The 11,372-nt window shown below is 37.0% G+C and overlaps 1 protein-coding gene across 13 annotated transcripts in view; it reads right to left on the bottom strand.

Annotated features, from left to right (window-relative positions):
• The window catches only part of LOC129777919 (glutamate-gated chloride channel), a 179,071-nt gene extending 178,844 nt beyond the window's left edge, over window positions 1-227 (bottom strand). For all 13 annotated transcript variants that reach the window (XM_055784503.1, XM_055784496.1, XM_055784507.1 and 10 more), the window contains exon 1: window positions 87-227. The gene's annotated coding sequence lies outside the window, so the exon portion shown is untranslated. The remainder of the gene's footprint in view (window positions 1-86) is intronic.
• Between the last annotated feature and the right edge of the window lie 11,145 nt (window positions 228-11,372).

The following is an 11,372-nucleotide window of genomic DNA, read 5'->3' on the forward strand; positions in this document are numbered from 1 at the left end:
TTTATGCTCCATTATTTTCAAAAACACCACTTCTCTAGCACAAATGGCAAGGTGGAAAAACTTTGCTTCCTTCTGGTCTCACAAACCTTTTTTTGCCATTAGAAATTTTGCAGCCACTATGAAAACCAGAGTGACCCAGGATACCACAGTGGACCTGGAAAAGCACAACCTGCGGAACCACTACGAAGCACTGCCTACACCTGACTGACTCTGATTGTGACTGAGACGATGAAAATCGATTGGCAGATCACAAACCGTGCCTGGGATGCTGCAACCGCTTCTCTTTTTCTTCTCTCGCACTCTCTCGACGACAAAGCCACAGAGTTCCAAACATTCACTCACTCACTTATGGCAGAGCTCGGTGAAATCTCGGTTTGTTTATTGTATAAAATAACAAAGTCCTCGGACGCAAATACTCACCATCACTCCTGCTCTTACCGAGCATCCTGCACACGGCAAGGACTGATTCTCTGGTTCTTCTGTTGACTCTCTTACCGCGACTGGTCATGAGAGAGTGGAAACGTTGGAAAACAAACTTACTTTTTTTGGGGTGACTGAGAGAAATATAGTGGGAGAACTAAGGAACGGTGTTTCGGAAAGTAGATTTCCTTCAAATTTTGTTTTACTTACACTCTATCCTGTAACGGTTTTCTGTTATATAAAAAACAAGCTTATCATTGTCACAAAAACAAAAATCAAAAACCTCATTGATTAGGAGTCCAGTTTCCCTCAAGAAACTATCATCGATAACTACTAGTTTTAAGAGAGTGTCAAACAGTTTCATGTCGAAATGGTTTGCAACAAATCGTCGACGAAAATAAATCGACATTTGTCATACTAGAGCTACTGGAATTGCAGGTACTATCGGCTATTTCGTTCGCGGAGCAGTTGGGAAGTAGAATGTTTATATATGGGGCTGTCCACATACCACGTGGACAGAAAAAGCACGATTTTAGTCTCCCCCTCCCCCTCCGTAGACAAACGTGGACATTTTCATGCCCCGTCCCCCTGTTGTCCACGTGGACATTTTTCCTTATTTTATTAGAATAATTGAGGAAATAAATGAATTGCGCTTTTGTTTGTTTTATTTCAAGTTTTACTAACTGTATCCTGTCCGCTTTGGTTTGGCACATTGAGGTTTTATGGCAGAGAAATGAGTAGCTAAACAAAGCATATGCTTCGTATGAGTTTAATTTTGAAACACTTTGTTTTTCTATCATCTGCGAAGATATCTCGCGTAACTTTTGAAAAGGTCATATGCAACAAATGTAAACAATTCGAGTTAATGGATGCACACTATTTGTTTTCAATCATTAACAGTATTACAAAAACAATCGTTCAAATATTTATCCTTTTCACCTTTTAATCACCGATACAAAAAGTGTCATTTAAAGTTTTTGTTTTTTAGGGTGTTCTAATCGCTTTCAGTGCAATTCAATGAATAATGCACTGGCTCTAGCTTGAAGTACAGGTATTTGGATTGTTGTTCGGTAGTTATTTTCAAACTCTAATCATGCAACGTATTTCGATTAATGTACTGACCGCGTTAGTCAAAAAAAAAAGGAAAAACGATCAATGTACCATTTTTCGCTCTGAGGCATCAATTTTAAATTTAAATTACGGATGAATAGTTACGATTGGAGGCGATCTGGCGTAGTGGTAACATCCATGCCTCTCACGCTAAAGGTCACGAGTTCAATTCTCACTCCCGACATTCTTCCAAAAATGGAAGTAAAAGTGATGAACCAGCCAAATGAGTTGACAGTCACTATAATACAGATAAAACAAAAAAAAAGTTACGATTGGTTTTAAAGAGTTCTTACTGACTGCTAGTGGTGAAAATAGTGACAAAGATCGATTCTTTTTAAAACAATTCGCGGAACAATGATAAAATCTTCAGCTTCGTTTTTCTTGAATTGACGTAAATGTCCTTTTCAAAAGTTACGCGAGATACAAAGGCTGTCAGGTTTGTCAACACGGAAACGCGCAATATACAAATTATGTTTGGTGACGTTCGGATGGCTTTTTAAAAAAGCAGAGCCGTCCTGAACGGAGTCAAAATGTGAACTGATTTATTATTTCCTTGATTGAACACTGTTTTATGGTTGGGCCTAAAATGTGCTTACACTATGTTTTTTGATACATTTTGTTACTTCTGCTGATTATTGCAAAAAATGTGTTAGCGACTCGGTGCACTAGGTCGCGACGTTCCCCGCTATCGGTGTACCGTACCTGGGTGGTAACTGCTCCTCCCTGCTTGAAACTCCTGGTTCAACGGTCAGATTCTTGATGATGGTGGTTGGTAGAAATGTACTGGTGCTGGGTCAGCGATATGATTATCTATGGTTGACTTTTCTGGGTTGATTGTTGCTTCAGCTGATTGGGTTCTAAGCTTGGGAGAATGTAGATGACAAAGATTATGATCATAGAGGTTGTAAATGAAAATCCTCCGATTATTGTCCAATGGTGTGTAACTGTTGTGAGTTTCAGGTTTTCCAGATGTTCCAGATTTTTGTGATGAAGTTTTTTCAATGAATGAATGTCGGTTTGCTGTTCTATTTTCCGCTTGACAACATTTAGTCCCGTTGAAAGCGAGAAGATTGGATGCTCAACCGTTTCTATGATTTGATTTGTAAATGTCATGTTTCGTATCGAAACGGAACAGTTTTGGTATGTGATTAAGAATGATCCAATTAATCGTCGATTGGAGACTCCACATGTGTTGTGAAATAAATCATTCACTTGATTCAGTAATAGTATTGTGGGTCTCATTTCCGTTACTATTGGGTAATGCACGATATTCTCGTAAGTGCACTTGCTGTCGTGGCCAATTATTATATTGGATATACATTCGTCTGAGGAAACGTCTTTCAAACTGTTGTGGTTGCAAAGGCTCCAGTTGCCTAATCTTGAACAATGGTCGGTTTTCAGGAAAAGTTTGTCGTTACCGTAGAGATACTCATCTGCTTCCAGTTTTATACGTAGTGAATCTGTTATTATAGGAACGATTTTCAGATGCTGATATGTTGAATTGCCAAGATTTGGAATGTTGATGATGTAAAGTATGGTTTGTCCGTCGGTGCCTATGGTGACGCTTGCGAACCCGAGTGCCTCGTCTATCAATTCGGTTGGTACACCTTGATCACTAAGAATTTGAATCATGAATTCTGTCTCTTTTGAGGTAATCATTCTGTTATTAACAATTCTTAACTTTGATAATGTAATGGAATTTTGAATTTTCATTATTTCCTGGTTGATAATGTCTAGGTTGAGAATAATATTTATTAAATCGTTTCCTGCTTTAACGCCTTTGTGTGTTTTGTTTTCTTCCTCAATTAGCTCATTAATAGTTTCTGTCATGTTATTCAGCCCATCGTAAAGATCGTCATTGATTGAAATTTGTCGATTGCTATTTTCGGTGATTTTGTAAATTCCAGAGTCGATAAGTCGTAGATCGTCTGCGTCTGGTGAGCCTGACATCCACTTCCAAGCTCTTCCGAGTGCGTCCCATCGTTTTTGTCGTCGGTGTATCGGTTGTATTTGTTTGAGGTTCGTTTCTAGTTCGTCTATTTTCCATTTTAGTAAAGCTGTCATTTCTGGGAAGTCATTTTCTCTTGTCAGTATCTTGGTTTTGATGTCATGTACAGCTAGTGCTATTATTGTAGTGTTTATTTTGTTTATAACTTTAGACTGCCCTGTTACAATCTTGCTCTGGGTTAAATGTACAATGGCTACATGTTCCTGGTTAAGACTTTGTGTATGCAGTGTTCCTAAGACTGCTGGGATCCTGGAAATATGTTGATATTTTTAACATTAGATTTGTGTAGTTTTCCATTTTCCTCGTTTCTAAACGTGACCTCATTGCTATTTTGAACAAAAACCTTCTTGAATATTTTCTTGTGTTTGGGTTTAATTATTTTGTCTTTTACATGTTTACATGCTATTTGTCCCGTTTCTAGTGCAGGTGCAGTTTTACTATTTTTGTTTGCTTTTTCGAGCTGTTTGTGTTGGGCCTCTTTCAGTCTAACTATTACTTCGTCATAGGTCTTCTGTCGTATTTGTTCTAATTCGTCAGGGTCGATTCGTCTGTCCGGGTTTCTTTGATTTCCGAATAAAATTTCCTTAGGGGTTTTGAGTGTGGATGAATGAATGGTGTTTTTATATTTTTCCACTGCTATGTGGATAATATTATGGGATGGCAAGTGCGGAGTGACTTGCTTCTGGATTCTGTAAATTTCTAGGATGGTGGAATGAAATCTCTCCACGGGGCCATTTTCTTCTGATTTGCTATTTGGGGTTAAATACACCTTGATATTCAAATCGAGTAATTTCTCTTTGATATCGGGCGATTGAAATGCACGCTCGTTATCCATTACGAGAGAACTAGGTACTATAAAAGAGGTAACTGTTTCCCATATTGCTTTCTCAATATGAATCTAATAGGAATCATGCGGCCATACTTACTGAATTTATCAATGCTAGATAAAAAGTAGTTGGGCTCTATTTGAAAGATATCTATATGAAGGATTTGGTAGGGGTGATTAGGGATTGGAGTTTCCTGGAGGGGAATAATGAGTGGGCGTCGATCATATTTCGGGGTGTTACATTCATCGCAAACGCGTATAAACTTCTTCAGATGTTGTATAATATTTGGGAAGTAAAATTCACGTAAAATCTGAAATTTATTTTCTTGAATTCCGCGATGGACTCTATTGTGAGTTTCTTGAATTATTTTTGTTTGCTCATCTGCGTCTGTAACGTCTCGTAATATAATTTGGGTAAAACGAATCTTCAGAAGTCCGGGCCTACTGAAATATTTTTTAAACACTTCTTGGATTTGTCCTAGAATTTCCTCAGGAGTATTCGATCCATTGGTTTTAGTCGGATCGCAAAATTCTTTAAGGATAGCGGTCAAAATTTCTTCGTTTAATTTAGTTCTTCTGATCAGAATTCTACGATAGCCGGGAAATGGATTCGTTATTATCGTTTCTGAGTTTGTTGTTGAAATTTCGATTATTAGTTGGGAACGGAAGCTGTTCAAAGGGGCTTCGGTTGAAATGATGTAGTTTGAATCATCGTCTTCCGCAGAGTGTTGAGTGGGCGTTAATGAATTGATCTGAACGCGACTCAAGACGTCTGCTACGACGTTAGATTTTCCGGGTTTGTACATGATTTCATAATCATGTTCTTCGATGAAATTTTTCCAATTCATTAGTTTTCTATTCGAAGTTTTAGGGGAAGATTGTATGTTAAAGGTTGGTGGTCTGTAAAAATCTTAACTTTCTGACCATAGAGATATCCTCTGAACACTTTCAAAGCCCAAACAATCGCCAGTAGTTCTTTTTCTATGGCACTGTACGATTCTTCGGTTTTGTTTAAAGTTCTAGAAGCGAAATGTATCGGTCTATCCTTTCCAGTGTTTCCTTGACTCAAAACAGCGCCAATCGCGAAATTAGACGCGTCGGTCGTTAGCCGAAAAGGTTTAGTGAAATCTGGATAAGTTAAGATGTCATTTCCGGTCAGTATTTGTTTCATGCTTTCGAAACATCTTCTCTCGAGTTAAAATTTATACTTTTGGCACTTCTTGAATCTCCTTCTCCTCTCAAGAGTTTAGTTAAGGGTTTTGCTATTTTAGCAAAATCCTTAATAAATCTCCGATAATATCCCATCATGCCCAAAAATCCTCTAAGTTGTTTCAGGTTTCTGGGTTCAGGATATTTTTTTATTGCCTCGATTTTCTTCTCGTTGGGTTTTATTCCTCCATTGGTTATTATGTAACCCAGAAATTCTACGGATTTGTGTAGGAATTCTGACTTGTCTAGCTGAACTTTAAGATTGGCATCGTGTAACGTTTTCAAAATGATTTCTAAATTTTCGAGGTGTTCTGTCAGTGTTTTTCCCATCACTATTACATCGTCTATATAAACAAAGCATCTTTTCCCGATGTGGTGTCGTAATACGTCATCTGTAGATCTCTTGAATATGGCCGGCGCATTTTTTAGGCCAAATGGCATACGAACAATTTCGTATTTGCCATAATTGACAGAAAATGCCGTCTTTTCAATATCTTCTTCTTTCATCTTGATCTGATGGAAACCAGATGCAAGGTCGAGAGTAGTAAAATATTTATTTCCTCCTAATTGATCTATAGTGTTCGATATTTCTGGTATAGGGTATTTGTCCGAAATAGTCTTATCGTTCAACTTTCGGTAATCTATGACAAGTCGAAACTTTCTTTCTCCTGAAGGGTCCATTTTTTTAGGGACGATCCAAACAGGCGAATTCCACGCGGATCTCGATGGTCCTCTTATCCCGTCGTTGAGAAGTTTGCTTATTTGTTTTTCAACCTCTGATTTGTATGCTATTGGGTACGGGTATGTTTTCTGATAAATAGGAATGTTGTCGACAGTTCGAATTTCGCATTCGACATTAGTAGTACAAGTTAATTTGTTATCAGGATTGTGAAACACTTCTTTAATGTTGTTTATTATGGGTATCAATAAATTTCGCTCAGTTTCGTTAAGATGGGAAGTTCTAATTTTTCCTAAAATGTTTATTGTTTCCGTTTAATTTATCGCTTGTCGACGCGTAGGTGTAGGACTATAAAATTTTAGAGGGATGGTTCTCAGATCTCCTGAATCGCATTTAACTTCAAGAGTTTTATTCGCACTGATAAGGTTAAATCTATTGCCGAAAAGAATTTCGGTTCCGATTATTCCGTCAAAAAAAAAGGGATGAAAAACGAATACCAAAAAATTGAAACTTCGCTGCAAGAGTGGATGGAAATTTTTTAATTTGACGCATTCTTTTATTTTCTGAGTACCAATAACACCCTTGATGTTTTGTTCACGCATGGTGTTTATTGGTATTCCGGATGAATTGGCCCATTTCTTTGAGATAACATTTACGTTGGCACCACAATCGATGAGCATTTTAATGACTCCTTTCGATGTGGGTATTTCGACGTAAGGGAGGGTTTTGACGTCTGGTTCTACTAGAACCATTTGGTGTCCTCTAAAAAATTAGCTTCTTCAGCTTGATCGGGCATCTGATCAGCGTTAGTTTCGTTAAGATTTTCATCATTTAGATCTAAATTTTCTATTGATTCCACATAATTTTCGTTATTGAAATTCTCTTTGCTCAATTCTAATTGTTCGGTGTACCATTTTTCGTATTCCTCCGGATCGGGGCATTCTTCTAAAATATTTGCCATTCGTTCAGCGTTAGGCTCGTGAACACGCATTGAATCGCTAGCTTGCCTACGTTGTGCGATAGGTCGATTACCGTAATTAATTTGATTAGTACGAATAGAGCTCGTGTCCATCGGTTCCGGTCGTGGTTGCGGTTGCATAAATGTCCTCCTAGGTGCGAACACGTTATGTTGTGGTCGCAAATTGGGGTTTTGCAACCTTGGAATTTGGAATGGTGTATTTCTAGGTGGAAATACTGGGAATTTTCGCGGGGGCACTGGCGGTGCAATGTTTCGTGTCGGTAAGTTACTGCGTGGCGCGGGTAATGGCAGGGGTGTTTGTGTGTTAAATGGGGCATTCCTTGCGCTCAGGTTCAGGTACTCTACGCAGTAATGGTAGGCCTGTGCTAAGTTGTGTGGTTTATATTTTTTGCAGAAGAGTGAGAGTGGTTCTCCCAAACCTCTCACAAACGTATCCAAGGATAACATGTTGTATAATTTGATTAAGGCGGTCTCATGACCACGCCATTGCTCGTCTAAGTTTATCGCGGAACTTATTAGAGTTATCATTTCGGTGATCCGGCTGTTATATGTTTCGATAGATTCATTCTTCGCTTTGGTCATATTTTTTAGCTAGCGTGATCAAATCTCTTCTGTCTGCATAGTACAGACGTAAGGTGTTCTTAATAGCCTCCCACTCAACGGGAGTATTGTTCGTGGTAAGGACATCACTTGCTTCGTCTTTTATTTTACGTCTTATTGTTTTTATGATTAGATGGTAGTGAAAGGTGTCTTTACCATCTTCAAATAATTCTAATATATCCTCCACATCTAGGATCCATTGGGCAAGGTTGCGCGGATTCCCTGTGTAGATAGGTAGGTCAGCTACGATTGCTGGAATTTTTCCACGCTCGTGAAACGACATTCTAGTGTCGATTGTAAATCGAGGTGTAGAACTTTCTAAAACAGGCGGTACGGGACCGATCGGGTTCGACGGGTTTAATGTCGAGATCAATCGTAAGAGATTCGAAAGATTCAATTATTGAATCAATCTTCGCGATCTAAAAACACTTTCACTTTTCACTTTTCTCACTTCACTTGTAATCTTATTATCTATTTTCTTTCTAGTTTATACTCACAGGAGCGGAACGAAGTAATTCCGTCGGAGCATCGATTTGACTCCAGTAAACCCTGTGGAAACGATGAATCGATCGCCGGTGGCAGCCGGTTAATTCCAATAGCCAATGGTGGGTATCCTCCTGGTGGACTCCTTCGCTGGTAGAGGCCTCAAATCTTCGATCCTGGTCGATGACGGTGTTGGAACCGGGCTTATCCTCTTAGTGCTCAGAGCCCCTTTTCCGTTTTCGGATTATATTGTTACCAGTCGGGTCCCGACTTCGGGCACCAATTATGTTTGGTGATGTTCGGATGGCTTTTTAAAAAAGCAGAGCCGTCCTGAACGGAGTCAAAATGTGAACTGATTTATTATTTCTTTGATTGAACACTGTTTCATGGTTGGGCCTAAAATGTGCTTACACTATGTTTTTTGATACATTTGTTACTTCTGCTGATTATTGCAAGAAATGTGTTAGCGACTCGGTGCACTAGGTCGCGACGTTCCCCGCTATCGGTGTACCGTGCCTGGGTGGTAACTTACATTTGAACAATCCGCATCCGAATATAAACCACAAAATTCCGAAAATTGATCTTGAACAACGCCAATCGAATTATAATAAATGGGTTTAAAATCATTATCAGAAGCAATTTCAGTTCACGATTTTTTAAACACTTGCAAAAAAATGTGTTGCTATCACATAAAATACATATTAAATACTAGAACATTAATTTACATTCACCGCATTATTTCAGGATTGTACTTATTCCATCTGGATTAAAGCTTCCTGAGGTGTTGGCAGTAGCAATAACAATCCTTGAAGTGGATTGTATATTGTGTCATAATATGAACTCCATCAGTGCCGAACTATCCGAGTTTTTGAAGCGTACACAAACGAACAGAACAATTTCGTATGCGTAGATTATTTTTTATTAATAAAAAAGAATTTCAAGAAAATAATGATAATGTAGGAAGCATGCACTGACATCTATAGATCTGCACTTGACGAAGGATTGAGGAATAAAAGGTCGATATGTTTAAGCGATGCCGGAACACTGCAGTTTCGATATTAATGATGACATGAAAAAATATAAGATAAAAAACTATAACATTCCAAGCTACAAATTTCTAGTTTTAGGATATCGTACGTACATATTTTTAGTTTTTTGCGTTTTTGTTTCTGGTTTGCTTTCAAAGTGTCTATAGATTTTTAAAATATATTACCAATAATAATCCAAACAACTTGATTATTTTGCTTCCATTTGATTCATAGGAAGTTTCAGTAGAACCTTTTACTACAAAGCTATTCTCTATCAAATGAAAAAATATTCTTTAATTTTGAATAAGGAATATTCCATGATATAATGAATGCACAGTAAATCGATGATCAAAACTGCCCACTGCAAACTGAAAAATATTATATGCACGGTCCAGTTGTTGCTTTGACGAATGCATTATTTTATAATAGAGTTACAGCGTTTTAAAAATCACTCAAAATTTACGATGTTGCATTTTGCTCGTCTTTTTATGTGGCGAGTGCTGTTCTTTGCCCACTCCAGAATACGATTGGTCACAGGAAATATCGATTTAATTACACATTCGATTCGCTTTTAGTCATCAGCGCAATACGAAACCTTTTCCTCAAAATCACTCAAAATTTTAAGAGGGTACTAATTGCGTTTCAAAAATATGTTCAATATATTCTTTTTTATTTTTCAAAAGTTATCGACCATTCTGCATTAAGTGTCTAGATGGGTTCCAAAGTGCACGCAGGGAAAATTACAACAGAAGACTCACTACTTGTTGATTTCATACTGACCTTGCCCGAAAAGTTATTTGTATTACTTCTTCCAAATTCTATTTATGATGTTTTTATTCTCCTCTGTTTAATATGTGTTAAAACATTATAATTTTTTGAGAAATCAATTAATTTTCTGTGAAAACTTAAAGAAAAGTCGAAAACTTTTATATCTCTTTAAAATATTGTTATATACAATTGTTAGATAGCTGATCCGCAATATTTCAGGAGGTGATAAAAGAATATTTGATGAAAAAAACATTCTTCGTTTATGGTCAAATCTCAACTAAAAAAGAATTGTTGAACTTTCCTCGCTATCGATTTTTAGCCTTAAATTGACACCAATTCGAAAAGTACGCTTCTTAGCACGATTCAATTGATTTCATTCGAATGATGAAGAAATTTTGCATAGAATTCTGTTGTGAAACATTTAAATTAGTGGAAAATAACAAGAAGGAGAGCAGTGTGGTTTCAAGGAATGAATTGTAGGGTGATTGGAGAGCTTTAATTGGGTTGATAGGAACAATCCAGTCTATCATGCATTTTTGGAAAATTTCTGTTTTACTTCTGAAAGGTACCATGGAACCATTAATTTAAATGTTTTGAAACTACGTTCTATGCAAATTTTTTTATCATTTAAATGAAGCATAATTATAGTAGCGTGCTTTTTAAATTAGAGTCAGTTCAAGGCATAAAATTGGGCTCAAGAAAATCTCAACAACTCTGTCCTATTTGAAAATTGACCATATGCGTAGGAGAATGTTTTTTCATCAAATATGATCCTCTATAATTTCCTGAAATATTCCGAATCAGTTACCTAGAGGACTAGTGGTGCATGGACAATCTCTTACAAATGTAAATATGATATCCAAGCAATTGAGGAAATTAAAATACTTCGATAAATTGTTTTTACTCGCAATTCTGTATGAAAAACTAGACATTATTATCCTAAGACTAACTGTTCTCGAGATATAACAAAATGTATAGGAAATTGTATTTGATGAAAAACCATTTACGCATATTATGAAACCTCTACCATTACGGAATCGTTTAATTTTTATAGTTCTGGCCTATGAGCGTCTATGCACTATAACGTAACTATAAATGTTCGATCATAAGAAGAAAGTTTTATCATTCACAGTTTATATGAGATATTTTTAGAATGCAAATTTCACTGAAGAAGTTCAATGATATGAGAAATAATATATAAAAAATAGGTGGCTTAATCCGTTTATTGATAAATATGGGTTTTGAAATTCTTTCTTGGATAT

Source organism: Toxorhynchites rutilus, chromosome 3 (genome assembly GCF_029784135.1).
Source record: "Toxorhynchites rutilus septentrionalis strain SRP chromosome 3, ASM2978413v1, whole genome shotgun sequence".
Lineage (NCBI taxonomy): Eukaryota > Metazoa > Arthropoda > Insecta > Diptera > Culicidae > Toxorhynchites > Toxorhynchites rutilus.